General features: G+C 38.9%; 1 protein-coding gene across 4 annotated transcripts in view; it reads left to right on the top strand.

Moving 5' to 3' along the window:
* The window catches only part of ESRRG (estrogen related receptor gamma), a 389,975-nt gene that overhangs the window by 12,195 nt on the left and 350,783 nt on the right, over positions 1-26,997 (top strand). For 2 of the 4 annotated variants that reach the window (XM_061991441.1, XM_061991439.1), the window contains exon 2: positions 21,639-21,684. The exons of the other annotated variants lie outside the window; for them this stretch is intronic. The gene's annotated coding sequence lies outside the window, so the exon portion shown is untranslated. The remainder of the gene's footprint in view (positions 1-21,638; positions 21,685-26,997) is intronic. 4 annotated transcript variants of the gene reach the window in all.

Here is a 26,997-nt window from a genome sequence, read left to right as displayed (position 1 = left end):
AACAGCAGGCAAAAATAGACTGATTTTTACTGAAAAAAATACTTTTGGGCAATAAAAGAAAAGCACTTAAATAGGAATGTTTGAAAGAAAATATTCAAAATTGCAAAAATTTTCTATTGCTTGTCTGTGTCATTGTTAAGAGACTATTGAGGTACTACTATAAATCAGACCTATAACTATATTAACACTTTATCAAAAGGGAAGAGATGGCTGGACAGAAAAGAAACTACCTTGACGTTGTGTACATACCCTGGGAAGAATCCAGAACTGAAAGCAAAATGCAGCTGAAAACACAGGGAGTAAATTGGGGAAACAGTCCTGGCCTCCTTCCCATGAGCTCATTATGAAGCATTAGTAATTCCTGCACCCCTTGAAAACCAGGTGAGGGATGTTTGAATTGCTGTGCCTGGCAGAAAAAAACAGGTTTCAATCTGGAGAGATAATGCAATCTTCAGGAGGGAAGAAATGCACTGTGGTGACATGGACTTCACTGCCATGGGACATCAGGCACTTTTTCTTTCTCAAAGTATCTTCATCATCTTTATTATCTGAGACACACATGCTCGTCTACTGTCCTGTATTTTGCATCAAATACTGACTTTATAATGCAGAACTCGGAGGAGTTAGTGGGTAAGCTGACAGAACTCTTTGCCCCTCTGCAGATAGGAAGAACTGGGAGGCAAGTGCCCACCTTTCAGTTTATAAAGTTCAGGTGCTAGTTGATGGGCAGCTGCAGCAGGCTTAGGCCAGGAATCTTATTGGAAGCTGAGCTCTGTGAAGATGTATTTCAGTCGCCAAAATGGAGACCTCAGTGTTTTACCTGTAGAGAAATCTCAGTATGTGTAGTCAGGGAAATGTTGCAGTGCATACTTTGTGACCAGCAGAGATATCGTTATCATTAAAATAATTGGTAATAATGATGTCCTCCTTGTAAACACAAGTAATATAGAATAATAACAAAAGGTGGTTTTTTATTGTAATTATAATTTATTATTTCTATGCAAAGACCATTTTTGTCTTTTTTTTTTTTTTTTTTTTTTGGTATATGAACACATATCAGCAATGCTGTCAACTAAATTCAAGTGCTGTAAGTACAGGGACTTTCTGAAGAAAAAAAAAAAAGTAGTCTTCATATGGAGATACCAGGTGCAGGGCATACAGGGTAAACCGGTATCCATGTCTACACCTTACTTCATGGTTGAGACAACCTACAGCACTGCAGGTAAGTGAGAAATAAATCGTTAGCTTTTGTCAGGTGGCCTCCTGGCTATTGGGAACTGGACCGAAAATACTTAATTTCATGGAGCATGGCAAACTAGTTGGTCACTGAATGACAGAATATTGTTCTTTGAATTATTAACTCTATGTAAGCATGACAGACATTGTTTTATAAATTCCTGCTCCTTCCTAATTTTACCTCTTAACTGATGTGGCTAAGTGAATTTTTTTTTAAGGACTCCTATAGTCATTTTCACTTTTGAACATTTCCAAATGTGCTTCTTCCCATGGGCTATTGAAGACCCATGATTTATGGGTTATAATGTTCTCCAGGTCAGCAAAACTGTTGTGGAGTCTAAAGATGGGACTGTGATCTGTATCAGCTGCATTAACTTTTCATTAACTTTCTGTGACTAGAACACATCTTTGATTATTCTGCATTATTCCTTTGTAGAAAATAAGGTCATTCTCTACGTATTTTCATTTTAACATTACCAGACTGTCACTGACCATCAGGTTTTGCATGCATACACTCTCTCCTTCCTGGCAAGCATTTAGGCCCAGATCCACAAAAGGATTAGATGCCTTAAGTGAGACTTAAGTGGGATTTAGGCATTGAAAGCCCAAACTCAGATCCTTGATATCCCCACTGAACTGCCACTTAACCTTAGAAGTTGCCTAACCTGTGTGAGTGCCTATGTTTCAATATTCGTGTTTCCCAGGTGGCCAAAGGTCTGCTTTGGATGTTCTCAAGCACTTCCATCCTGACAAGGTTGAGCCTTTCTGCTCCTAGCTTTCCATTCACATCCCAACAGACTTCAGAAAGCATGAACTCCTCTTTCAAAATGGTGGATTTCTGTGTGTTGATGTATCTCACTTTCTCCAGCTGTGTCCTTGAAGGAAAGGACTCTACAGTAGGTTTCTTTCAGGAGCAGCATGGGAACCTTGAAAAATGTATCAAAACTAAGAAATATGGGTATCACTGGTTAAACACATAGGCCTTAGAGAGAAGATGTGGGACTTCAGATGTGTGGCCTTTGTTTCTTATTGGCACTCTTGGATTGTTCTCTGCTTGGTGATGGCTACTCCTGAATTTGCTGTCTCTGTACAAGACATGGGGGTGATTAGTGGGGCTGACAGCTCCATCACACAGGCACAGCACCTGAAAGTTGGGTACTAGGGATGAGGAAATACCTAGAGAATCTGGGCCCTGGTGTGTTATAACAGCAGTTTTGGGAGGAAGCACTTTGAGGGAGAAGAATTATTTTCTGCAAGAAGTCAAGAGTTTCACCTGACTGTGACATACGGTGATGTTTTGTTTTTTGAAAGCCAAACGTATTTGGATGTTCCATGTGTGCACCTAAAAATAATAATCACTTTGTTAGGGCATCAGATTCAAGAATTTTTGGAGCTGTGACTGGATTGATAATTGTCTTGCTCTGCAGAGGCCAAAGCAAATACTGTCTTGTTAGTAGCCGAGTAAGTGGTCCTGTGCCATCACTTATTTCTCAGCTGTACTCGTGACATTTCATGTGTTCTCAGCCATGTCTCTTGTTTGTTTAAATCCCACTCAGTTCCTTGATTTATCAGTTTTCTGTAGACTTTTGTTCGAGTAGTCCCAAATGCTATCCTGTTTCAAATAGATGGATCCTTATCAGCAAATAGTCTTTCATCAATAACTTTAACTCTTTCATGTAATACTGCATATGTTAACTTCAACTTTGTATTTTTTAAAATATTGGATTTTTAAATGGGGGCAGTATTTAGAAAATCTGTTAGAATTTCTCCTGAATCATTTCCTCTTTTTGTGCAAAAGTTGTATGTGCATTTACCTTTATCTTTCTCCATATTAATAGATAAGAGCATTTTTCTTCCTCTCTCTTTTTTTTTTTTTTTTTTCCTTTTCCTGAAAGAGAGAACTTTTTCTCGGGGAATTCCTAATTTTCTAATTTGTAAAAGATAGCTAGACAGCATGCAACCTTAATATAACTTACTGCAGGTTTTGATTTATGTACATGTGTACAGTACTGAAAAGAGCAATACAGAATGTAAAACATTTGTGTAGAGGTATAGCCTAGAAACTGTAAAAGCACAAATATATTATTTGAAAACTTAGAAACTGCAATCATAAAAAGCCTATATATAGTGAATAACTTTACATGTAATAACAAGTGCTATGTGCGTTCCTTAAAAAAAACCCAGTTGTGTGTATATTGAGGTAGCTAAAATTTGTAGAACTCTCTATGATAGTGACATCTTAATAGCTAAGAGTATCATTCATGTATTTTTAAAACTGATACAGGGAGATCTGTTATTTTAATGAGGAGTCTATGTTATAAATTAATGTGTGACTTTCAGTCCAGTTCTTTGTGTTTTCAGAATAGCATACTTGAATTATTATACATTTATTTTGGTATTTTAATACATATACGCGTTGGCTCCTGAGCACATCTTTCATAATTTCTTTTGTCCTTTTAAATTATTTGTCACCTAATGTCACTGTGACATTTCAAGGACAAACAGTTTTATAAACTTTGTCAGGGGCAATCTTGTGAGGGTTCCTGTCTTGCTGTTTTTTTACTGTAGAAGATTTTCTCTTAGACTTCTGTGTGTACACACTAGTATGTTATAGAGTGACAAAACTGAGAACAAATTAGGTATAGCTGGTTATATTAGGCTTAGATACTTATACCTAATAATACTTTATATTAGTTATATAAGGAAACTCGTTGCTGGATGATTGTAGAAGGAGCTGGTATTGTGAGCGTTAAATCATCATACATAATGGACATATGACTATTGTATGGAACCAATTTTAGGTATAGGAAGTTCAACGAATATTGTGCCTTGGTGGTTGCCAGATCACTTGCGTGCTTACTAAATCCTATGTACAGCGCTTCCGTTTGCTGGGTTACTCATGGAGCTTTTAATAGTCAACTTAATTTTAGTTAAGGTTCAATTTAGTAACTCTCGCAATTAGTGGAAAATACTGCCAGCATTTATCTAGTAAACCAGATTACATATGATATGCACATGCGCGGTACACGCAGAGGTAAAATATAACAGATCGATTCTGATGGATCCCATCGTGACTAGCTTTTAAGGATAAATTACAGAACCTTTTAATTATTGGGGGTAACCTTGCAGAAAATTGAATCTTGAGTTTGCACGTAGGAGGAAGTTTGGCATGCCTTGCTCACCATCACTTCCCAATACCGCTGGTGGCTTGGTGTGCTGGTGTCCCAGGCTGCCCATCAGACTGCAGGCCTCATACCAGCGCTGCTGACACGCCACTGTTGAGGTGGGCTGAGAGCCATCGTGAAAGCAAGAGGTCTTGTTTTTGGGGCAAGCTCGGAGCCTCATCCCATTGATTTATTTTGTTTCTCCGGAAGCAGCTGAGGTACAGAAGGCAAATCTGCTGCTTGGGTCTTTTAATGAATTTTTATGGGTTGTTTTATGAGTATGGGTAAAGGACTTCAGGTGAGGTTTTTTTGTTTGTTTTTTCTCTCATATAAAAAGGACATATGACTTCAGCCAGTCAGATTGCATCCCGTGAAATGAAATACTGGGGATAATAACTGTAACTAAGGATTAACTTGGAAATAAAGACAAAGGTACAACAAGCAAGTGCAGTAAGATGGTGATTTTTCTTTTCTTTTCTTTTTGCCAAGTGAATAGGTTAAAATCTATGTGTCTGGCTAATGTTGCTGGAAAATGAAGGGCTTTATGTTCCCACCAGACAGGCAGTACTAGGACAGTTAGTGTGATGTTTTGCCCTACCAACAGTGCTCATGTGTGAATTAGGATTTCTCAGTTCTGTAAATACCCCAAACAAAGCTGTCTCTGATTAAAAAAAAAAAAAAAAAAGGTAGACATTTTATAACAGAGGAAGCACAAAGGCATACACTCTCTATCATAATTGTGTCCTTGCTTAGAAGTTAATGCTGGTTACTTCTGTGTGGAGTAAAATTTATGAGTGAGTGTGCCAAGCCAGCCTATTGGGCTACAGTTCACTGTCTTGCAACTGCCACGTGTATGCAGGACCCTACCCTGTTTAGAAATACACCTATTTAAGCAAAAATACTACATTTTTCGCCATAGAAACCTGATGTAGAAAAGGCGAATTGGCTCTAGGTCCCTATTGATTTGGGTAAAGAACAGGCAACAGAGAACTCCGATTTGTAGGAAGATGTTAAGTGAGGATCTTTGCATATAAAATTATTCTGCAAGTGTTTGGAAGAGTATACAGGACAAAGTCTTAGCTTTGCTGAGATCAGTGGGAATCAGTCTTGATGTCACTGTAGATTCTGTGTACTCCTGTGGTGCTCTTCTTGCTAGTGACAAAAGCCCTGATACAGACTTCAGCAGAATCCTCACCATGTTAGGTTTGATCTTCACAGGAAAGGTATCACTGTGAGTAATATTATGGAATTAAAAAATAGCATCAAAGACAGGAGTTTTAAAGCTTTCTATTTTATATTTTGACCCTGTCATTTTGAGTGTTAATACCATAGAAATTGAAATGTCTGTGAGGCTTTTTGTAAAGCAGAGCAAGAATGTTTTGTGGGTTTTTTTCCCCCCAGTTTTTTCAGTTATGGGAAACTAAGAATCAATATTTTGGATAATAATCATAAGAAGTGTCAAAAAAAAGAGGCAAAATAGCAATACCTGCCTTGTAGGATATTTGATTGTAAAGTATGTGAATTCGTTGACAAAAAAGAGCCAAAAGAAGTTCCAGGTGGTTATTTCTCTGTGAAAGAAGTCTGTGTTTAGGCTTGTGTTAGTTGCCTTTATTTATGACAAAATCTTTGAATATCATTTCCAAGATGTTAGGCTATCAGAAGTGATGTGATAATGAGGACAGAGGATAGGTCACAAGTCTGCAAATATGTGTGAAGAGATGGTGAGCTTAACCTACCAGGTGTAAGAAAGGTTAATATAGCAACTGCATGAACGCTTCAAAGCATGCACCTAGTTTGCTGCTCTAACTTAATTATCCCTGCTATAGATATGTTTGACAAACATATCTATAGCCCAGATACTGTTACCTCTCAGTGGGAAATAGCAGAAGGCTTCTGTTTGGTTGCCAGTTGACCGAATCCTTCCTTCTACTTCCTTGCATTACTCTTTTCAAGGACTTTCTCTGCCTCTTTGCTCACTTGATGAAAAGAAACTTACCCCTTTCTTTTTAACGGTGGAAAATATTGTAAGATGGGGAACAGTGCACCCTGATGGAATGGGTGTAAAATTATTTTTAAGCAAGTCCGATGAGGATTTTATCCTATTTTATTAAAATACTGTCGGAGCCAACCAAAAATATGCTTTTCATCCCTCTTGCTGAATCAACTATATTCTGGTGTCAGCAGTATTTCTCAGCAAGTGTCTTGCATCCTCCATCTAATACTACAGGGTGTTTTTGAGCATCCCAGTCTTGTTCACTTTCTCCACAATTCTGAAATATAAAGAGGCAAGATTACCCCAGCACTTCCCATTGCACAGAAACACAAGCCGATGCCGTGTTCTTTGAGACTAAAACATGGCCTGCTGTTGGCAAGCTGTGGGCTTTAATAGGCAAAGGCTGTGGGGAACTTTTCAGCTTTTTAGTTGTTCTGCTTCTGTAAAGTCTGTTACACACAGAAGTAGGGTTTTAAAACATGGTCATTTTTAATTCCCATCCCTGGAGTGTGGCTGACAGTTTGGGAGTGCAGAGGATGGGAGTGGGCTGAAAAGACAAGTTGAAAACACAGAATGTATACATACATTAAAATGGAGCAAAGCAAAAATAAACTAACTTAGGTGAACATAGCGGGGATCTGTTTCAGGGCCACTGTTAATTCCTGTTTTAGCTGGCCTGTGGTGAAAATCATTAGCTTAAAAAGATGCTATTTATGTCACTTTTGGATTGAGCTTACACAAACTCACTCATTAGCGAGCAGTTCTAGCTGGAGAGAATAGAAATAAAACTTTGTTAGATTTTTTCTTTTTTGTGCTGAACAATACTATTTTCATTGCAAACCTTTAAAAATAAAAGTTTTGACATGCGTTCTTTTTCATACACAGTTTATATTTTTCATACACAGTTTATATTTTTCATACACAGCTTCCTCCCTTGTTCAGAAGCCTGTAGACATTGATGTATGCTAAATATCATCTGTTCTACAAAGACTTGAAAGTCATAGGTGTAAATCTGGAATTTATTTACTATCTTTTGAGGTGTTACTGTGGATTCCCACTTTTGTTGCAAAGGTCAAAACTTGCTGATGGAGTAGTTTTCTGATTTGAGAATGCAGGTGAACCCTGGTATATTTTATTTACACACTTTACTCTCTGTACTGATTTTTGACAGGTCACACTGAAAGGAAAACTTTGAGCTTTCCACATTTTTATCTGTTCCATGTTGGCCATTTCAACTTTGTTATGTAACCCTACTTCTGTGATAATTTCTGCAAGCTTAGCTCCTCTGGCAGAAGCACCCACTTCTCCCTAACTAACTCTTCATGGTTTTATCTTTTTTTTCCTTTATAACTAACTCTTCATGGTTTTATCTTTGTTTCTTCTATTGTAATAAATTTTATTTTGTCTTGATTGGGAAACTTGTATTTTCCTTTATTCATTGAAGAGACTAAAAGTTTTGAGAAGAGGCATTTATAGTTTGATTATTGACTGCTTTCCTGCTGTAACTGAAAGATGGATTTCATCTTGCAAGAAGTATTACTTATGCATGTAGTAGTAGCTAGAGTATCGTAGGTGCACTGTGAGCTATTATTTTTAAATACAGAGGGCTTCAAACAAGGTATTAAAAGCAATTGATATATAGAAAATTAAGGGAAAACTATTCCTTTCATACAAATATTCGTCTTTCCATGTAGACTGGAAGAGAAGCATGCTTGTACTTGGAGGTAGTGACATAGTCTGATAGAAAAAGCAAATGCTTGGGAGTCAAGACCAGTGAGCTGCATTTTGTCTGTTCCCCAATCTGCTCACCTTTGTAAAATATTTTGAGATTTCTGGATGAAAAGCATTATAAAAGAGCTAAGTGCTATTTAAGCCTGCTTAGTTAGACAGTAGGCTTTAGCCTGTATTATTTTCTGGTTTGTGTGTTACATGAATAGAATGTGAAACTCCTAGGAGAGCCTTTTGTTCTTGCATACTAGCTTTTTCCTTCATCGTCTTTTTTTTTTTTTTCTGGCTTAATCACATGTTATTGGATGATAAAGCATACAGCAACTATTTGTGCAATAAGGAGGTGCATAAATAGCAAACATATTGAACTGTGAACAATGGGTAGTTTTTTGGATGCCTCTGGAAGATCACTAACCCTCTTAGTGCCTTACTGTGGGGAGATGACAGGTACTTGCCGTCCCACGATGCTCCATGTAGCTGATACTTCAGTGTCCTGCAATGCGCTCCCTGTTCCATTCTGCTAAAAGACCACTCTGTCCTCTCCAAACAGTGACAGGAGACTAATAGGTAGTTTCAGAGCCCCATCTATGACAGATCTGTATTTATGGTTTTATTAGGATACGTGACACTTCAAAACGTAGTCTCTAGGGCAGGACTTACAAACTGCCACCACCACAGAAGAGTCTTTCCTGCTGTGCAATGTAATGGCTGCAGCAGATCTCTTGGCTCTACTGGACTACGTGCAGAAGATCTGTATAGCAGTTCAAGCAGTAAGTGCTGCCCAAGTACTTGTTTTGCTTTCTTCTCCACAATAAAGGCAGCAGGCTGGATTTCTCCATATTGATATGAAGTAGCTTGCTTAGTACAAGTGTGCAATGTAACTGGAGAACCTAGCTCTGAAAAAAAACCCAAAACCCAAACCATGTCTGTAACTGCAAGTGAAGATTTCTAAAAATTGAGAGCTAATCTGGAAAAACTGTATGTATTGTGTTAAAGGAAGTCTCTGAGCTGCAAATGTTGGGAAGAGCAGTCCTGGGAATTGTCACTATATGCCTGTCCCATGATCTTCACTAAGCATCTGCTGTTTGCCACTGCCTGTAACAAGTCTATAAGCCTAAGCAGCCCTTTGGTTGTACCTGCTGCAGCTGTTCTAGATACAGTAGAACGCAGATAGCCATGAATGTATGTGTACACGTGGATAGCTGAATGGACATTCACTGTGGAATATGTAGTGGTGGGGATGTTAACTATATCTCTTCATAATCCCTTTTCTGACAACCTCTTTTAGTTTTTTTCTGGCAGCATATGAAAACACTGTTGAGTACTTTGCTGTTGAGAGCCATGCAAATTCAACAGGTTTATTTCTCTCATTGCTCTTTGGATGTGTTCTGTAGTAAGAACTTGAATTCCTGCAAATCTAGCCCTGCATTTGTAATTTTATGGTCACCAGAATGCCATGGAAGTTGTTTATTATTACTGTTGTGGTTGTTATTATTTTATTTGTTTTACTTTTTGGCTAGTCTGCAGCTGAAAAAATAAGGCCAAACTGTGACACAGAGAGATGACCTAGAACTGATGTTAAATAAGTAGTCTCCTAATGGATTAGAAATAGACACTGGACCCTTGCCGTTTTGATGTCTCGCAGAGTGGGGATGATGCTTCCCTTTGGTGTGGGATGTGAATGTTGCCTTTGTGAATGACAATATGATGTTATCCTGTGACATGGTGATTTCACCTGCTTGTTTTCAATGGACTGTCCCACCTCTGAAGCCTGGGAGCTTCTCTGAAATATTTTTTAGTTAATTCAAAAACATAACTGTTATAACTGATAACAAAATATCCTCGTCTAGAGTTTCTGTAAATTCTATAGAGGCTTGATGCATGGTGGATTTTTGGTTTTTTTTCATCAAGCACCTGCTTTCTTTGCGTAGCTCAGTTATGCAGCAAGGTTGTTTTTACAATACTAAGAAGTGAGCAATATACTCCATATGCCACCAAGCTTCGTAAAGAATCCTGATGATGACAATTTCACAGCTGCTGAGAAATAGGCCAAGCCTTCCCTATAAAGTCACAGTAAGGAAAAGAATATCTGTTCCATTGGGATTGGCCATACGTCCTCCCTAACTTCTTCCCTCTTGAAGGAAAATGCTAGCACTTCCAAACTATGTGACAACAGATGGTGGCAGAAACCGATTTCCACTGCAAAGCCATTTGGTCAGGAAGTTTAAAAAAATGTTTTGGAATTGTGAAAATGAATTCTTGGCTGCAGGGCTACCAGCAGCCTACAAGGAATGAGACACAAAACAACTGCTTAACAAACCCAAGAGCCTGCTTGCCCCTGAAAGAAGTGGCTTTGGTCAAACATTTTAGAAATTACAACTTCTACATGTGTAGGATCTGGACTTCAGAAGAAGCATTCTGTATATTATGGGTGCTATAAGAATAAAATTCTTAATTTCTGGACACTGATTGCTTGACCAACTACCAAGAAAGCAGCCTTCAAAATGTGCAGAATGACCTCCAGCTGAGACTAGCTTAATATAGCTCCTACTGGCCTAGTCAGGTGGAACCTTCCCTTTTGGCTCAGCCAATTTGCTGCCCACAGACCATGAAAGTCCCAGGGCTCTGGTAACATACAGGGACATAAAATTAATGCGGAAACCACACAGACCTCTCTACTGATGGGTTATATCTGGTAAGCTGTGTGTGTCTGCAGGTTGCTGGACTCAGCAGGTTCCTCTGGTGATTTCTGTAGCTGACCAAATGTGCCTCTTCGGAGAGCACCTTGGGAAGTACAATGTGCTGCTTTTTAGGAATGCACCATAGATGTCTGCCTGCAATAAACAATGTGTTTTTCCCTCCAACATTTCCATTGCAAATCTTAGCTATTCACTTAGCACCGAACGTTTAAAATTGTTTGAGAAAACTTCTCATAGATGTGGGACGTAAATGATACTTGCTGAGCCATTTTGTTTTATCAATTCTATTAGAAACATGTACCAAATTATACAGTAGTCATGTCACCAGAAACATAGAGCAGATGGAAGTATCTTTCCACATATTGACTCATGTTACTCTGATGAAAGGAATTTGTTTCTCTCCTTCTGTCAAGCCTGCTAGCCTCTGGCAAAGGATGCAACCCTCAGCGAGGAGAACTTTACCAATACTGTTCAAGTGACCATCTGATATATACTGACTGATATAGTTAGACTGATATCACTGACTGATATAGTTAGCCTGCATCAACAACTGTTTGGAGTAGCTAGTCTTATTTGTTACATTTATGGAAAGTAACTTCAAGTAGTGTTGTTCCAGGCCAATAAGACCTCGGGAAATTAGCCTTTGAAGAAGCAGATATTCAGCTTTTATAAGGAAACTGTCAAGGCCCCAATACTAGGGGCTGATGTTGGAGAGTAATCTTAATAATAAAGCAAGTGCCAAGTCTCTGACCTGTATTTTATATAGAAAAGTGACTCCCTCCCAATATGGGTTGTATTAACTACCAAAAATATGTTTTGCAAACTGCCAGTGAAATCCTGACTAAGGTGACTATAGATGTGCTGCAAGCAACAGAATAGCAGATACCCTTTGTATTTCTGTTCATTTTGAGTGGTATTTGACTTGATGAAAGAACAGTTCTTGGATTGAAAACATGTGAAACTCAAGTCAAAAGAGAGTCAGTGTAATCATTAACTGACTCACCTTCTGGATGTGACAAGTAATGAACCAGTCTAAACTTGCCTGGAGCTTTCTTTGGGACAATACCCACAGGGGAAACCCTCTTAGGCTCAAGTGAAGCGTTATCAAATGGGCCCTCTATTTTCCCCAAATGCCAGCTCTTTTCTGTCTTGTCTCTAACCACTTGAGGACATATAACTGCTGATCTCAGCATCCCAGCCAACATTTGCATCTCGAGGCTTGAGTACAGGGTAGTAAAATCCCCAACACAGCTTTTTTTTTTTTTTTTACAAGAATTGGGTATGCTTTTTGTTTGTTTCTTTTTGTCTTACTAGCCTGCTCCCACAACAGGGGAACTGTTTTATCTGCCCTCAATGGGATTTTCCCTTTTGCAAATCTCTTTAACCATAATTTGGCTCTTTCCACTTTCTTACTTTGATTTGGATGACTGCCTGAAGCACCTGCTAACGGCCTGAAGCGGTCAAACAAAATTTGCAGTTTGTGTCCCACATGAGCTCAGACTGTTTGTTACCTGCCTTCTGGAGCACCTGCTACACGGTTTGGGCTTGAGAGCCTTCTCTCTACCCACTGACAGCAGCACTCCTCACTATACCAGATTCCCCTCGGCTTTGTCCTGCTCTCTCTCCTGCTCTCCATGGCCTCTACTTCAGCTTTGCCTTGGTCTTCAAGGTAACACTGATGTTATCCTGCTTGTTCTAATGTTCAAGTGAAGAATGGGGTGACCCCTGGAACAAAAGTGTAGCAGATGTAAATAAGTCATTGTGATCATCTTAAAAGCTTGACCGTGGCATTCAGGAACTTACTTTTATTTAATAAAAGATTTTATAGGGAAATTGTGAACTGGGGCAGCTTGCTGAAATTAGCCTCTAGATCAGTGGTGCTGAGAAGCCAAATGGCAACTTGGTCTTAAGGAAATGTAAGAAACAGCATTGCCCCTTCATCAAGAGAGACCAAGAGACCTGAGAGACCCAAGGAACATTCCTTTCTTCTGTTCCTTCTGCCTTTTGAGGATCTTTTGTACCTGTTGCCATATGGTTGTTCCTAACCGGGGGGGAAGGTTGGCTGCTAGAATTAGCTAGGCTGTATTTTATGCATTGCCCTGTCAAAGGGCAATCGTAATGGAAGCTTTCAGAGTTAACAACTACCAACAGGGAATTTTCTTTCCATTCTGCCTTGGGAAGCATTAGCTTTTCCCAGAGTCGTGGTCTGTGCTGAGGATATCATTTACACGGACCTTCCACTTCCAGAAAGATGTTTGGGGTTTTTTTTCTGTTAGAAGAATGCTGTTAACAGCCACAGAAGCAGCTTACATATTGGCTTCCCACCTGGGTATTTACACCTACGTTACCTGCTGGGCCATTTACCGACAGGATCATCCTCTTCCCAAATGAACTGTATTCCTTACTACAGTTACCTTAATACCCACCTTCCACGTTACTGCCTTGTGGGTTTTTCCCCAGGAACCAAAGCATCTCCCTGCGTGCCTGGGCTGCCAACTAGGGCTTGTCCACACCAGTGACATCTACTTGTGCAGAACTGGGCAAGGCAAAGGCTGTTTTATTTTTTTCCTCCTCGTTTTCATTTGGTAGCCTCAAAATAACCTTAATTAATTTTGTGGAGAGTTTAGTGTTCTCCTGTGATGGGATTGCTCTTTGTGCGGATCTCTTGCATGCTATATTTAGGGATGTTTTTTAGAACACCATGTGACCCGAATCAGATAACTTCTGAACTACTAATCATGCCTTTGATACTGACTCCTTTCATGGCTTTGGGGCATTTTATGGTTGTTTTTTTAACATACAAAATGAAAACAGATATACTCATCTGTGTTGTAAAAGCTGTTACCAGGGTTAACAAATATTTAAGACATTGGTTTAAGCTAGATTTCCTTTTATTGTTTCTACCGTAGTTGTAGTTTTGTTGTTTCTTAGACTTCAGAAAATGATTCTTTACCATCTTAGTTTTTCTTATTGGATGACGTTGTTTCATCATTTTAAAAGGACCAAGTTTCTTCTATGTTTGTAGATGAAAAGAGAGCAGAGAAAATCCTAAATGCCCTCATTCCCCACCTCACATGAACTTTCTTCCTTTGTTTACTACTTTGTCAATTTATGTAGATGAAAAGTCCAAAACATTGACCTGAACTATTTACTGTTGCAGTAGCTATATCCCATCTCTTAACAGAGGAAGTTAGCTATCTGCTTGTTTTCTTCCTGATTCTTCAAATTATGCAGCCTGACTTGTATCCTGTCATCTTCCACTCCTTGAGGCAACTGAAACCCTGGGGAAGCTGACCTCCCTTTGGCTCTGCATCCAGCATGACTGGGGTTTGGAGCCTGTCATCCATTTCAAGGCATCATCTCTTTGTTGCTTATGTCCATAATTACTGCTTTCTGTGTCTTGACTACTTCTGCGGGGAGCTGTGGTACCAGCTTCTCTTTTGGCTTCACTTTTTTTGCCCTGACCCTTTAAGGCCTTTAGGCAACTGGACCAAGAGGCCTTTTTGACCTTCAGTGGTTAGAAAGGAGCTTGATTTGGCGAGGTAGCTAGTCAGATTTAAAAAAAAAGAAATTATGGGAATACCTCTCACCCTTTAGGGAGCAGTGGACAGAGAGGAAGATTTTTGCAAAGCAAATTTATTAAGTCTAATTATAAATACTATCTTTTTTCCTTTCCTCTTTTTTTTTTTTTTAATGTTCGTTCAGAATTAAATCCTTTGCCCTAGGGCTTATTCTTTCCCTCCTACAATACCAGTAAAAGGCAAAGCAATATATATATAACAAAAAACAGCTTTGAGGAAAAGGCAGATAATGAAATATCTGCCAAAGACTCTGTAATGTGTGTCTGTCAAGAGAAAAAAAAATCTTATATTTGAATCTCTGAAATGTAACTGTACCAGAGTAGTTGGGGAAAATTTGTTTGAAGATGTATTACGTTCCACGATCAAATGGAAAAAATGGCACCTGTCATCATATTTAGAAAACAGCTGGGTAACATGGCCAAGTGCCATGGTCTCTTTTCACATGGCCTTTATGCTGAATCCATGCAAGCTCCATTCTCAGCAACTGGAGAAACCCTGTGCCTTTAAATGGTTACAGAAACATCTACTTAGGGGCCAGCTCTTATTGCAGCAAAGCCCGCTTCTGATGCTTCTAATTAGCAGTTAATGGATTATACTTTACTTTTATAACCAACCCAGCAGGCACTCCTCTATAGTATTTTTCAGCTATTTTTGGTAGAAGATATATGCAATTGCACTGCTCTTCATGCTTTCATTTTGAGCATGCAGAAAATATTAGAAATAAATCTCTATCTGAGATTATTTTAGCAGTCAAATGCTTAAGCCCGATTAAGCGTTTCCTAAATATATTTTCTTTTATCTGGTATCTTAGAAAAACTATATTGAGTTACTTGCCTTATCTGATCTAGACTTTGATGCAGAATCTCCTGAATACATACATGTTGTTAATTAAAGTATTCATATACGCAGTGAAAAGCCTGTTCTGTTGTTGGTTTGGTTTTTTTTAAATTTGCAAACACAACTCCAGTATGTATTCACTTAGGAAAATATGTTTTTTCTAGATGACACAGTACAGGTATATGGAGAAGTTTAGATGCTTTAGAAGTTATATGAGCTTGAAGAAACTAATGATTTTTGTAATTACTTTGAATTCAAATAGCAATGAGATTCATAGCATTAAAGATTTGTAGTGTTATGTGTGTATGCATACACATTTATGTTTATATACACTGTATATAGTATATTTGTGTCAAGGGCATGTATGCAAATGTGTGCATGTGTGCACATGTAAATGTGTTTATTAAACATAGATACACACCTTCTCATTGGAAGATAATACTATTTCCCCACCAGGGAATTAATTTTATTGCCAGTTTCTAGCAGGACATCTAGCTCACTGAGACTGCCTTTGAACCTACTCTCTTCAGTCAGGCCAGGCTCCCAGTAGGACAAAGTCTGGCATTGGTTAGACTGGAACAGGAGGGGGAGCTCTCACTGCACCAGCTAGGAAAGGGGAGGCCCAGGTACCCAAGCCAAGGAAAAGAGGGGGACCAACCATCAGTTGCAGGTGAGATGTGCCTTCACCCTGCTCTCACTTACTGTGAGCCCAACACCAAACTGGAGAACTGGGCTTTTCCATCGCTTACTCATGTCAGTAATGCACACACACAAAAACAAGTTGGCTCAAGTGTTAAGGAATTCCAGGTTATATCCATGGCTTGCAGCAAAGGAAGTGTCACCTGCACTTGAAAGCACGTTTATGTTCTCATCCTGATGCATCACTGTGCTTGCTAGCTATAAGATGGGTGCTGCTTGTTTAAACCCAGCCAGCAAGTAAGCACCACACAGCCCCTCTCTCGCTTCCTCTGGTGGGATGGGGTAAAAGTCAGAAAACTCACGGGTTGAGATAAAGATAGCGTAATAGGTAAAAGAAAAGCCACGGACACAAGCTAAGCAAAGCAAGGAATTCACTCACTGCTTCCCATCAACAGGCAGGTGTTCAGCCATCTCCAGGAAAGCAGAGCTCTGTCACATGGAACAGTTACTTGGGAAGACAAACACCATAACTCTGAATGTTCCTTCCTTCTTCTTCCCTCCCCAGCTTTATATGCTGAGCATGATGTCATGTGGTCTGGGATATCCCTTGGGTTGGGGTCAGCTATCTCAGCTGTGCCCCCTCCCAGCTTCTTGTGCATCACCAGCCTGCTCTTTGGCAGGATGATCTGAGAAGCTGAAAAGGCATTGACTCTGTGCAAGCTCTGCCCAGCAATAACAAAAACATCCCTATATTATCAACATTGTTTCCAGCACAAATCCAGAACAGCCCCATACCAGCTAGTATGAAGAAAAATAACTCTATCCAGCAAAAACCAGCACAGCACTAAACTGGTACAGTTGTGTTTATTTAGAGTAGTGAGTTCCAAAATGCTATCCATAAAAAAATGTGGGAACTGCTGTTATTTTTACACAGTGAATATTGAGAAATAAATGGGGCGGGGGGGGGGGATAAGGTTTGGATAGTGGTTACTATGTGAAATAGCTCCCTCAATGTGATGGGACAAGGGCAAATTACTTTTTTGTGGGCAGAGAGCTACTGATCCCCTGCCTCTCGCAGCCCCTGCCTGTGCTGTAGTTAGGAAATAGAGGGAAGTTTGCTGGGCAGGGCCAATCCCACCTTGTTGTTGGAGCAGGTTCTCACTCTTTATTCCATTTCCCATTCCAGCTTTTTCAGGACAGGGCAATAAGAGACTAGCCCTTGCTTGAAGCAAAACCATAGTCAAAATTTGACTTTTCTGAAGTTATTTCATGTTTGCTCACTTGTAATCTGCCAAAGCTATTCTGACATGCTCAAGTGAGATTGTATTTCCCTTAAGAAATAATGTGAAGATTGAGACTCCAGTATTAACCATTTCCCCCTACCCCTCTAAAAAAAGCATCATGTCCCCTTGAGTCTGGTGAAAGCTCTGCTTTTTACCAGAGCTTCTGCAGAGGTAAAGTTTGGGTTTTTTTGGGTTTGTTTTTTTTTTTTTTTTTTGCATGCAACGTCTTATCAGTGTTTTATAAATGCAATTTGGGATGCACAAGGACTGCAGGATTAGCCTCTGTCCAACCTTTGTTTGAGATGTTGGTCAAAGTATGTGGCTCTTCAGAGCTACATTTCTGATCTCCACACCACAGTGGTGAAGGCAAGTTTGAGACACTACCAGTTCAATGACAGCATCCTGAGGTCTGCATCAGCCAGAGGTCTGGCATGACTTTTGCCCTGTTCAGTCTCATCCCATGGCAATTTGTGCCAGGGCAGGGTAAGCCAAGCTTTGCACGGTAGATGAGGTTATTGGACAGAACTTCATTCAGGAGAGTAAGGCTCCTTCAAGTAGAGTTAAGTTCAAGTTCTCAGAAGGTCAGCGTGGGAAGTTCCTTATAAAAGCTGAACTTTGATGTTGTCACCCAAGACAGGTTCAGAAGTTTTGGGAACATTTTTTTTCTTTTTAATTACATGAAATACAGGAGACCTGTGAATAGGATATTTTTAGAATGCATATTCAAATATACAGTATAATAGAATGACTGAATTAAAATTATTCTTTTTTTTTAAAGAAATATACTATAACTTATAGTGCAAAGTTTGATGAAGAGCAGTTCGTCACTCTGCACAGAAATTCTGCTCTTGGTGACTAAGTTAAACATCACTGGTTGCTCTCATTTAGATGAACCCTTTTGGAAGTTCTTTTTTTAAAGCTAGCGGATTGGACTTCTAATTTTAACTCTTATGGTTTATAATTAGAAACATTTCCAAACTTGTTTACAAACACCTGCACTTGACAGCGTGTGTCTGCAATTTTAGAAGGACTCACTTATCACTTCCAATGGAGGCTGAGAGGGCATCTGAGTTCTTTGTGTTCGTACAGTTGGTTTCAGGGCACTGGAGCAAAAGTGTATTTTTAAAAATAAGGTTACAAATATGTGATATTTTGTGAGGGGATTGCATGCACCTAATCAGCAAATAGATCTCATTGATGAGTTGTCAATTGTTTCAAAGTCAGGAGGATTGTTAGTTAGTGGTCATATGTAACAAGACTCAAACTGGCACCCAAAGGAGAAATTCCAGGAACTAATTTTAGCAGTTTGGTCTCTCAATTGGAGAAGATGGTTTACTAGTTTTCTGTATGTGTCTCATCTTCAAACATACTACTTTCTTGCCAACTGTCCTTCAGAAGTTATTCAGAAAGAGTTTACAATGTCTTTTGAATAAATCATTGAGTTGTTTTTTCATATTAAGTTAGAAGTAGGTTGCTGAACAAATAGTGAAGACTGTGGTTCCTCTCAGGCTTAAGTGGGATGTGTATGTTACACAAGTCTATACAACTTGTTTGCAATTGGATGAATATCATTCTGTCTTGCTCATTGATCAAGTATATAATCACGTTAGAGATAATAAAAATATTTTATTTAAAAAATGTCTTTGGATCCGTGGTATGCTCTCTACACCTGGTTTTTAGGTGCATCACATAGGTTAACAATGTTGTTTCTCAATTTCTAGTACAATAGGAAGGATTACCCTAGCTAAAAATTGATGCGTAGGAGGGTGACAGGAAGGACCCTCCCAATATGCTTCAAGGGTACAGCTGAACCAGAGGTAGCCAAAGCAGATTTAAGCAGTAGTGGTGAAGGTGTCCTATTGATTGTTATATGCTCTTGTTGTTACTAATTAGTATGAAAAACTCCAGTTAATTAGATCAGCCTGTTTGGCTGTTGTGTCCTCTACTGGGAACCATCATCAACGTAGAGAAACTCCAATATAGAAGAGGATAAGGGGGCCATGGAACAAAATCGGTTTTATTTTCTGCTGTTTTGTTGTCCAAAAAACCACAGACATGGATCCAGATGAGGAATCTGTGTTAATGTCAAAGGATCATGTCCTTAGAAGTGCTTACGCTGTCAATTTTCCTGAGAGCTGATATAAGTGGAATTAGGTACCCGAATACCTTTGTGTATGCAGATTCTTTGAAGTTAAACCTGTAGTCCACAGCCTGTATTTTATGCTTGACCTCTCTGCAGAGTACACAGCGTATATTCACTGGAGGGCTCTTCCAAAGCAGTTCTTATAAGTAAACAAACAGATAATTAAATAAACCTTTTGGAGTACACCATACAGGACTGAAGAATTTGGTTTTTTACATGTGTAAAACAGCTGTGCCATGTAGTTGTATTTCTGAATTCCTTTAAGGCAACATGACTTTAACAAGCTTTCACTTTCTATGGCAAACAGGCGTTATTCTTTAATTTTATTGTTTAAACAAGTAGACTAGACAAAATTACAATGTTACTTAGATATTCCACAGCATCCTTTCTTAACAAGTAAGACTGCAGTTAATAGTGATGTAACCTTAATAGGCTGTTACCATCTTTGAAAATAGCTTCATGCACAGTTTACAAGCTCCAATGCTGTCAGAGTCCCAGTTGATCAGATTTAGAAATACCTGACATTTGAGAGATTGCTCATGATCCAAATACGACCATAGAAATTAGACTCAAGTGGAATTTAATACTACTTCTCTCTTAGCTAGAAACTTCTGGTTTATTGTGAATTCTATTTGGAGACAGCACTTTCCCTACTGATATACTGAGGGAAGTGTCACTTCATTACAGTGTTTTCAGTTTTCCTCTATTTGCTCGTGTCAACTCTCTGCCCACTTTCACAAGCATTAATATGTGGAAATGTTTCCAAAAGGTTAGAGGAGGCTCAAAAGCAAGAACTATGAAAGTGTAAAAAGGTCCTCCTGTCCAGCAGCGCCTCAAAAAAAATGCAAAAAGCCTCTTTGATGTCAGCAGTCTCGACTGACTGTAAAGTTAGTGGTGAGCTTTCTCGGATGTACATGATAAGGAAGGAAGACTCGTATGGAGCATTAGTAGGGTTACCAAACCTGCATAAGCTTGACCAGTTCTTTGGCCTGAATTTTTGGGTGAAGTGGAATGAATTGTGTACATGTGAAGCAATCCATTCTCAAGATAATCTGCCTAGCTCCTGTACAGAAACAGCATGAGAAAATCTCTCTTTTGGTGCATTTAAAGGGACATTATATTCCTCAGAAAGTGGTAATTAAAATAAATGGAGGAGTCGTGAAAAGAAGGAAAAAGGCCTTCAGAGTTCCGCTTTGGTTCTTCTCACAGTCACTCGCGCTTCGGATAAAATTGTTACTGCTTGCAAAGAATCCCATGGTATGATTGAGTAGTTTGAGCCACAGCATGCACCGTATACTAGCATGAATTAAGAATTGAGGTTATATCCAGGTAGCTGTACATATGAGGGTATACCATAATATCCAATGAGAAGGGTGGCTCTGGGGGGCAATATCTGGTGGTGGTTAGATATCAACTATGGATGTAAGGTGACTGCTTGTATATTGCCAATAAGGAGTTATCACGGGTTCCCAACCCACAAAGTCCCAGCATCAAAGTTATGGCTGCATCCCCAGGGCTGGAACATATTGCAAGTTCCTGAGATGCAGTTCCTTTGCCCACTTCTCCTGTGGTACATAGCTATAAACTAGGTTTTAAAAGTTTGTAAATAGATGTAAAATACGCATTTTCCATAGAAGTAATGAAACTGGAGAGGATTGTGACTGTTACTATGGCCTGTTGCAAATTATCTGTAGCTTAAAATGTGTGGTTTCTTTTTACTGGTGGATATACTGTATATGAGCAGCTGTTTGATATTTCTGAAGTAATCACACGCTATAAAAATATGTGTTTTTCCTTCTTAAAGTGTTACGTGCCGGTTGTATCCCGTCTGAAGAGATCTAGGGCAAATGTATATGAAATGAAACTGCTTCAGGATAACCTGCATTGGTTTAAGGGACAGTTAAAGATACATTTATTTTTATGACCTGCCTGCTATCTATTTGTACACTAAATAGGTCCTATTTTGAGGGCAGAGCACATGAGCTTGTAAGAAACTCCCTGTGTGGGATGGGAAGGGCAAGCCCCATCTTCTTTATGTAGCTTCACCTAAGTGTGTGCATTATTTCTGAGTAGCGTATGAATCCCTTGGTTTATATGGAGGCATATCTTAATGCTTATGGGAGTAGCTGTAGCCAGCTAAGGTGCTCAAGCATAGAGCACCGGGAAAGAAACTGAACTGACTCAAAGAGTAGTCATAGTTTTTAACTTCATATAATGTCTTTTGCAATATAGTAGAAAATTACCTTTGTGACTAGCGGCAGGACCTGTTGTATAAGTAACCAGGCATGGTGCTAGTTGGTATCTTGCTTTTCACTCAAACCTCTCTGCGATGCAGGTCTTGGAGGAGTGAGTGCCTCGTGCAGTCTCTGCCTGGCTCCTTGGTAAGTCAATCGAGTCTATGTTTCTGTACAGTCCCTTTCCAAACTGCTGAGCAAAAATAAGGATTTTTTTTTGGTTTTTTTTAAATAGAGTGCTTTAAAAGAGAGCTACAAATCAATTTTTCTTATTATTTTATGCCCTGTGATTTTTACACCACCCCCACCAGCTGGTTAATCATGCAAAAGCTGAACACTTCATTAGCCAGAACATGTTTGCCCATGGGCATTTCTGTAGTAAATTAGTTCTTTCTATTTATACAGGTAAGTCATGACCAAAAGTCTTTAAGGTGCCAAAGGTAAGGGTTTGAATTAATTCTTCTTCTGAGTTTTCAAGAGAGCTAGGTTTAACTTTGCACGCTGTTGATTTGAAATTACCTGTGAATTAAAGATAGCACAGGTAAAAGCGCAATCTCAGGCTGTTTTGAAAGACATTATTTCTTTTTGAGTCTCAGATTTGACCTCTGTAATACAGCCTGCCTTAAAAAAAAAAGACGAAACCACTTGCATGCACCCATGTCTCTGTGTGTATATATATATATACACATATGAATGCATACATACACAGGCACACAGAGTATGCACACCAACCTGCAGAGCCTCTGCTTGTTTGAGTGGCATATGGCATATTGACCAATGTTTTTTTTCCTTTCTTACTCTGTGCCTTTTAAAGTATTAATTGAAAATTTGTGGGTTGTAGATGCTTTTTTCCCTCAAATCAATCGGTGCCCTCTGAAAGCCTAGTTTAGCTCGACAATGAATTTAGCTTTCAGGCTTTGGCCATTGCAATATTGTTTGAATGCCACCATTTCCTGCAATCAATGTAATTTTATATCTACTTGGAATAGAAAGTCAAGACGGTGATTGCCTTAATTTAACTCAGCGTTGTATTCATTAAGGAGCTGATCCCAAGTTCCTTTCAGATCAAAGTCTGTCTTGATTTCAGTGGAACCTTTTGGCGCACAAGGTGTGCTGTAGCCTTCTAAAATGTTGTCATTGTGACTGGTGAATAAAAACTAAATGTGTTGCTAAATTTAGGCTGTTGCTCATGTCAGCTTCCTTTTCTAAATGACAGTAAGTGCATTCCATAAATAGTATGCCTCTTATGTTGTCATATCTCTTTGGCTTGCTTTGCAGTATTTTACAGGATATTTGCAAATGAATTTTGTGTTCAGTAGGCAGGGGATGAAAATAACACTACTCATTGGGACTCCATTAACCCGCAGCTAATGAGGAACCATTTCAAGAGCTGGATGAGTGTAATTCAGATTAGCCTGCATGCCGGGCTGCTCTGCTTCTGCTCGTGCTTGCGCTGTGCCATGCTCTCACTGCGATCTGAAAGGACAGAACGCGGTGTGACACAACTGGCACTCTGGCATGGGCTTTTGTCAGCTAAGTTTTCTGTGCTTCAGTTCCCTTTTGGAAGGTAGGAGAGAAGAGTGAGTGTGTGTGTGTGTGCACGCGTGCGCATAGACAGGTGACAGTGATCTTGACCTCCGCAGTCAAGTGTTTGGAGGTGTAATGAAACATTCTTACAAACAACTATACTTGTGCTTGCTGGTTGATAGCATTGTTACTTGTAGAAAAGGGTACTACGTGATGACAGTAAAGGTGGTCCAGACTGGACCTTAATTAATTTTATTTTCAAAATCTATATTAGTGACTGTCATGGGGGCAACTGGGCACTTTACATCAATAAAAGAATCAATTTAAAAAATGTGTAGACCAGAACTCTCTGTTCACTAACAAAACTCCTGTTCCCCGTTAAGACTAAAGGTCAGTCCAAGGCTGGCCAAGCAAGCAGGACTCGCATTTCTGTACCTTGGCGCTTGCCAGGCGCTGCTTTGGCGGAACACCACCGGCAGCAACTTCCAGATGCCTGCAGTCCCCACAGAGAACGTCTTGCTGCTGGCCAATGACTTGTTAACCCCCTGCAAGTCTCAAATTGGTTTCAGGACCAATGGAGAAGGTGGAGAAAGACTTGCTTGGAGGCCGTTCCCAATTTAAAATGTGACTTTACCAGTTGCGAGCAGCCCACTGAAGTGCAGGAAATGGGGACTTCGTGCTGCTGGAGCGGAGAGAGAGACCTTCTGAAGAGAAGGCTAGAGGTCTCTTTAACTGAAGAAACTTTATTGATGATAAATGTCACATTATGCAAGCTTAGCAAATCTCTAGGAATATAATGCTTCCCAGTTTTTTTCTAAACATGTGTTAATATTTTATGATACCCATGCATTAAAGGCCAGTTCTTACAATGTTTTAGTGAGTTTGGGCTGCTAAATTGCCTTTATGGACTTCTAAAAAAAAATACTACCAGTCACTATGGATTAGCTAAATTCCCAATCTCATTTTACATGCTGATGATATAAAATCAGCTTGTTTCTATTTTTCATGCATTAAGTGAGCATATGTAATTCAATTAAATGTTGTTGTGAAGCTGCATCTTATTTATTTGTATATTTGTGGCAATAATCCCACTTTAATACTTATCTAATTGTGCAAACAGTTTCACCAAAATGATTTTTTAAATGTGAAATGGTAATACATTTCCATGTCTTGAAATCCAATTTGAACTCAAGCTGAGCTTAAAAATCCAAGATCTGGTTCAGGAGAATTCAGTCCCATCTGGCTGGTGGGTAGCAGGTGTGCAGTGTGTGAGTGTCTGTGTGTGTATGGGAGGGAGGTGATTCGAGGTAGTGCAACATTTCTGTTTTCCTGTAAAGCTTTAATTCCAGTTTAATGCTGGGGTCTGAGGCACTCTGCAGTTTATATTCTTGCATAATTACCAACATCTACTGTTGGTCTTCATTTCTAGGCAACATAATGGTGATAGTGAATGGCAGAAGCAAGTATGTGTACAGCATTATGGAGAAATGCGGTTTCGGATATTTAAAGTTTTGATTTAGTTTCTAATTACACCTAAGACTCTTCATATATGTGAATGTATTTTTACAAATTGATACCTAAGCAATCCTCGAAGACTGAATGAGAGAGGTTTCATTAAGGCAGTGAGTATCAAGGTGTTTTTAAGACTTGTTCCCACAGCAACACATAGAAGGTTTGTTCCATGTATTTCTTTTAAAAAGACAGAAAACGACATTATGCAATTTCTTTTTCCAGCACTTTTTTTACTGTAATTATAATGAAGGTTTTTTTAGTCTTTAAAAGTACTTGAACAATCTATTGGATACTTCAAGCAACTGTACTGATCCCACTTTATACCTTGTAACCTTCAGAAACTTGTCCCAGCCATTCTCATTTTCCTATTTCTCCTTCCCTTTTTTCATTTTTTTATCATATACTGCCAGTTACCCTCTGCCTAGTAGGTTTTTACGTAGGAGGTTTAACAACCTACTCTTCTTTGACTTTTGGCATTAGCTTTCAGGTCAGCTCCATTTTACACACTTACCAACTCACCCTCTTCCAAGTATTTCCTATTCCTTTTATTTGTCTTTACTGCTGCATAACCTTATTCTGGAATGTCTTTCAGCACATCTGGTTTTTTGGTTTTTTAATGGGAATTGACATGCAAAGCACTATTTACTTAACAAAGTAAATAAGCTAACAGTCATACTTCTTTTCTAGTTTTTAACTTCACATTACAAGTGGATGACACTTTGCTACTGTGTTTCACAGGTTTTTTTCATGGTGAACTGACTTAATTTCTAACATAGAGTGGAGCTGGTGCTGTGTTGCCAAGGGAAGCCTATCTGATTTGACAGACAAAAGGTTAAGCATTTCTGTGGACATTCCTGTAAAGATCTCCATTTTATATATTTGCTTTATGAAGTTAAATGAAAGAAGTCACCCCCTTTGACAGAGCAAATTTTTTTTTTCTAGCAATAGGACTTTGCATGAAAACATTTTTTGTTAAGCAAGTCATCCATACTGCACCGTAGGCTCTTTGAGTGTAACAGTATGTTACAGTCTGCAAAGTTAATGCAGTTAATATTCAACTGAACTTTTGGGGGGTTGCTAATCCCTTAGGCGGGCTTAGCAGAAAGGGCAAACATATTTATAGCACTTTGAATCGGACTGCAGTGAACAAGTAAGAGTATGTGTTATACCATGCAAATGTTATACAATTTCTGGAAAGCTCTGTGCATTATCATCTTTTAATAGTACTTATGTTGGTGAAATACCTTGTCCGTATACCCTGTCAGAGTTGTTGGTTTAGTGGAAAACAGGTCTGTTAAAATGAGACTCTAAGAAAAGTCTTGAGATTCCTGTTCTAGTGATAAATTCTGTAAGTTCTGAACAAATTTATGAACTGTTTAATTAGGAGCTAACTGTATTCTTCAAGCAGCGTCATTTACATTATTCCTTAATAGGATTTCATTAGACTTTGTCACATATCTGCCTATGACTGAGTGTGTGCACAGTTGTCACTAGTCTATTCCATATAGGCCATGGTCTCTTACTGTCTTTCTAGAAGTAAAAAGATAATTCCTGGATGATATTTCCTCTGGAGCTGAAGTGTGACACTGACTAGAGTTTGCTTTGGTTAGAGCCATGGATGCACTGGGCAAAAGAAGCAGGAGTTGCATGGAGTTCACAGAGAAGCTGACAGGCTCAGACTGAGAATGTCCAACAAGGAGGGGCACATTTCTGTGAGACAGAAACTCTCCATATTTATGTCACAGACAAAACTTGCATTGAGTGTAAAGTTATGTGGAAAAGCACATGAAGGCCCTGTAATGCTACCAACCCAATGGGAGCCAGAGCAAAAGAAATTACGATCTTGGATTTTCAACAGAATTTGATTGTGTAGAGTTTTTAGTCTAATAAATAAGAGGTCCCTCAACCGTACAAAAAAGAGTCGTTTGTACACTTTAAAACGTTGAGAGAGAAATTAGTACAAATGCTAACAGCTGTAGTTCATATGGTAGTTTAGAGTGAACTTCTATTACTGTGCAACAACAGAATACAGACCTGGCAAAGTGGCCATTCTGTTACATTTTTTAAAAAATAAATATAGTTTACATTTTGTTTATTTATTGCCTTTTTATTTTTAGATACATAATATTGGAATGAATGAATCCAGCATGGAACTTGACCTTAAAGCCTTAAAGGCTCAGATACCTGAATTATCCACATACTCAAGGAATTTATTGTTTTGCCAGCTTTGTGAACCACATGGACTATTTATAATCTTTCAGGGAAAAAATGTCCTACAAAATAATTGATGATTCAGAATTTTAGGAAAGATGGAAATACCTTGATAAAGATGTTCAAGCGTTTCTGTTTATTATATTTTCAGTTAAAGATAATACAACTGAGTACTAGAGAAAGTTAAAAAATTTTACTGGGGCTCTTTAT

This window comes from Colius striatus, chromosome 2 (genome assembly GCF_028858725.1).
Source record: "Colius striatus isolate bColStr4 chromosome 2, bColStr4.1.hap1, whole genome shotgun sequence".
In the NCBI taxonomy this organism is placed as follows: domain Eukaryota; kingdom Metazoa; phylum Chordata; class Aves; order Coliiformes; family Coliidae; genus Colius; species Colius striatus.
Note: the sequence above shows the minus strand (reverse complement) of the source record. Positions and strands in the feature narration are given on the sequence as shown.